This window comes from Octopus bimaculoides, chromosome 6 (assembly GCF_001194135.2).
Source record: "Octopus bimaculoides isolate UCB-OBI-ISO-001 chromosome 6, ASM119413v2, whole genome shotgun sequence".
Taxonomy (NCBI): domain Eukaryota; kingdom Metazoa; phylum Mollusca; class Cephalopoda; order Octopoda; family Octopodidae; genus Octopus; species Octopus bimaculoides.
Genome location: NC_068986.1, coordinates 83,803,872 through 83,808,298, shown reverse-complemented (window position 1 = coordinate 83,808,298; position 4,427 = coordinate 83,803,872). Strand labels below are relative to the sequence as shown.

Genomic DNA, 4,427 nt, shown 5'->3' with positions numbered 1-4,427 from the left:
ATATATATATATATATATATATATATATAGTAACACCAAGATCTTGCATTAGATTCACATCTTCCATCTCAGAACCTCCAATAATTATAGTTAGGCTGCTTAAAAACTACTGGATAAGAAGAAATCTATATGTTAAGATATTAAAAATTCAGGTGAAAGATGTCAACCACCTCACCTAATTAAGATATATTAACACACACACACATACACACACACATGAATATGAAATATATATATTCATATAAATATAGTGATATGTATACACACATACATATATATTCATTTCACACACATGCATACACACACACAATAATGTGTGTGTTTGTGTGTGTGTCTATGTGAAAGAGTATACATTAATAATTAATACTGCAAGCTGCTCAGTTCAAGCTATAGGCATTAAAGAGATGAATACATTACAAAGAAGAACACATTTTATAGAATTGCATCAAAGTTGTACTACCACCCATTACCTCTGCCCTGCTAACTTTGAAATTACTTTGAATCAGCCACCTAAGACAAATTTCAAAGAAACACAGCAACTAGTGCACCGGAAATAGCTGATGGTTTCATTAAAGTAAGTCATCTACATTTGTGATAATTTCCTAATGTTAAGTGTCAAAATTATTGCAACACTGGAAAGAAACCATTATGGCTGTCATGCCAATGAGAGAGTCTCTACATGGTTGCTCAGCCTGCTATAAGTAGCAACTAAATCACTTTCAAATCATACTCTACTATGCAACCATGCAACTATGATGATGATGATGATGATGATGATAATTCATCAATCTTGTACTTTTTGTCAGCTAACATCTTTGTAGATTATCATCATCATCATTTAACAACTATAGCAGGATTTGAATGATTGGTTGTCTCTGTTAGGAAGGGGTTGACTAATAGACTTATACCTGAAACTCCAGCAACAACCTTTATAACCATCTTTTTCCAAGAATATACATACCTGTAAATTGGAATCATGATGGAACTATCATCACCATCATTACCAATAACAACAGCAAAATTAGTAAGTGATCCTCTGTTACTGACAGTCATGTTATCCAGTACTTCCTGGCCATGGTTTGTCCAGGGAGGAAGGTATGTGAGCATAGATTGGAATTAAAAAAAACAAACCTGTCAAAAGTAGAAGAGCTCCCGTGAGAGTCAACAACAGCACCCACATTTTGAACAAAAGAAAGGTACCACTAGGATTACCAAGTTCAATGAAAAGCTAGAACAAAAGTTACACCAAAATCATATTTTATACCAGACTGTTCAGAGCCTGGGCAGATAAAGAGAACCTAAAACAAGGTGGGGGTGGAGCATGGAGTGGAGATGGATAGTGGGTGAAAAAAAAAAGATTAAAGTGTTCATTAATAGAAATATGATTGATACAATCTGAAATTAGATAAGATAGTCCCCAATATCTTTAAAAACATAGGAGTGCCTTTGATGATAAATCCCAATCAAAAGTGAAAAGTGAAAAATAACAGCAACAACTGAAATAGCAATAGTAACAATATAAAAAGAGCAATATGTATAAGAACCTAAATACTTACAACTATTATCTCAATCATCGAAGTATCACCAGTTCAGATTAGCTTTAACTGGATTATCCGAAGTATTTGTATTACAGGTGACCAGAAATGTTATATCCTGGAACAGATAGAAAATAGTTAAATAAACAAATAAATGTACATTAAGAATATTGACAATTTTACTAAAGATACAGTATTTATATTGGCAAGATATCACCAAAAAAAACAACAAAAAAAAACACTCATGTCTATATGATGTATCTAATCAAGACATGTTTATATTACTGACATATTTATAGCCCAGCAACAGTTTATGGAATAAAGATCCTGTTTATAGAACAAAGACTACTTATACGATAGAAATTGTTTCCACCATAGATTACTATTTTTATACCACAGTTCTGTTTATGAGAGAGAGGGGGGAAAGAGGGAGGGAGAGAAAGAGAAAGAAAGGTGTTCACAGTGTAGAGAGTTGTTTATATTAAAGTGATCTGTAATATCATATATATTTGCTTCTACCACAGTGAGCTGTTTACAATAGGAAAAAAAGGCTGTGCTACAGAGCTGTTTACACTAGAAAGAGCTGATTGTGACTTTGATTATACCACAGAAATGTTTATATCACAGAGATATAGTTTATACCATAGAGATATTGTTTATATCATAGAGATATTGTTTCTACCATGGAGATATTGTGTATACAAAGGAGATACTGTTTATACCACAAAGATATGGCTTATATCACAGAGATATTGTTTACATTATAAATATATTTGTTTATATTGTGACATAATGTTTAAAAGATACACTCTGGTGAGTAGTATAATGCTTATATGATTAATGTAAGGTTTATATAATACTATATATAACTGTTCTTTCCAATTCTTCACTAGTCTTTAGCCAGTCATGGGCAACCTGCAGCCCATGAGATTTATTGCATGACATGCCTGACAAAAAGTTACCTTTAATTTTTTTAGCAGTACAGCCTATCTGATGATGAGCCATGTTTCATGTGGCCTATTTCTTGAAAAAAGTTGCCCTGCTGGACATGCTAGAAATAGCAGCCAAATATCCTTCAAATCATCTCGGAAAAGGAAGGTCATTGGATAATGTACTCTTAGAAGATGATACTATGTCTGGAAACAAGATGTGATGGTCATGCTTGCAATGTATTTGATCATAGATCTACTCAATCAGAGCTGCCCTGATAGCAACACATCCAAATATACTGCAATTATTGCTTCTGTCTAAAGTTACAGAGCCTGCTAAAAGGAAAACATCTGTATACATAGATTATCATTAATTCAAATACCTATAAAATTTTTAACTTAGTAGAAACTAGTGGACCTCTTTGTATAATGATAGCTGATCAGTTCGGAAGGTAATCATAGGATCTAACCACTAACATTCCATCCTCAACAATGTGTCTTGTTCACACCGTAAAAACAACCCTCACTAACAGCAAAAGGACCAATGTTTGTTGACAGAGTTTTGTTAACTTGAAATGCAGATTTGAATTACTTTCATGAATATTAAGTGAAGAGGGATGTGGTATCTATATGGTTGGTTCTTCTACTGAAACCTCTATAAAACAATGTATTGCAGGATTTACTTCTTTTTATGCCCAGAAACCAATCATTATAAATTGTACTATGTAAGGGGGCCTCTATGCCCAACCTGTAAGAAATTGCTGCTAAATCTCTCTCAAATCCCATTCTGTTTTCTTAAAGAAGGAAGGACATATTGAATGATATAGTTCTAGATACAGTCTGCTTGAAAAAATAAAAGAAAGAAAGGATAGTCATGTAGTCATTGTACAAATGCTTTCATCACAGATCTGCTCAATTCTAGCGGACTCGGGGGTTAAATAACAATAACTTGAGTGAACATCACTTCTGTTTTATAAGCATGGCCTTTAAAAGTGTTTTAAGTTGTTGGTAGAATGTCATAAGTAGCAATAGAGAAAAACAACATTAAAATGTCAAACATTGATTAATTTTCTCTTTGGAATTTTTAAATCATGATATAAAAGCAACACTTCCAAAATGTTCTTTCATACTGTGAAGATTTTTTTTCTTTTTTTCTTTGAGTGTGTATGCATGTGGCTAAATCAGATGATTCAGCACCCATAAACCTTTTGGGAGCCTCTGAAACACTGGGGACATCAATCAAAGAATCATACCACTCTAAGACAGAGTCGACTCCAATAAAGGCAGCTAAGAGTTAGGTGATGGGTGGTGTTAAACCAAGCATGGAATTAACCACCTATCAACAGGGATGGTTCATCTGACAGGCTTCCATAGCTCCCAAAATCCACTCACAAGGCTTTGGTTGGTGCAAGACTATGGCAGAAGACACTTGAACAGGATGTCATACAATGAGAGCAAACACAAAACTACATGGTTGCAAGTAAACACCTTGACCACACAGCTATGCCTGCGCCTAAGTATGTTTTAAACAATGAATTGTGCGTGTGTGCATGTGTGTGCGTGCATGTGTGTGCGTGCATGCATGTGTGTGCGTGTGTGTGTGTGTGTGTGTGCATGCATGCATGTGTGCTTATGTATATGTGTGAGTGTATGTGCTTGTGAGTTTTGTGAGGTGTATGGGTTAAACGAGAAGGGAAAACTTGTCATTTGTCATTCTGAAAGGTGAATGAATTCATCACCTAAAGTGGTCGTGAAATCAAAAGCTGTAACATGAACATTTCAGTATAACACATTTGAGATATTATATAACAGCAAAATACTTCTTCCTTGTACTATCATCATATTAAGACAACAGATAATAATGGTATCAACTACAGAAATGTTCTAATGTGTAATAGATTGAAGTCACTATAAAACTTTACTGAACTGAAAATTATATATATATATATATATATATATATAT

General features: G+C 33.8%; 1 protein-coding gene across 3 annotated transcripts in view; it reads right to left on the bottom strand.

The window, feature by feature from the left end:
• LOC106876878 (nuclear factor of activated T-cells 5) overlaps positions 1–4,427 on the bottom strand; it is a 231,414-nt gene that overhangs the window by 129,997 nt on the left and 96,990 nt on the right. For all 3 annotated transcript variants that reach the window (XM_014925617.2, XM_052968923.1, XM_052968922.1), the window contains exon 3: positions 1,557–1,653. The gene's annotated coding sequence lies outside the window, so the exon portion shown is untranslated. The remainder of the gene's footprint in view (positions 1–1,556; positions 1,654–4,427) is intronic.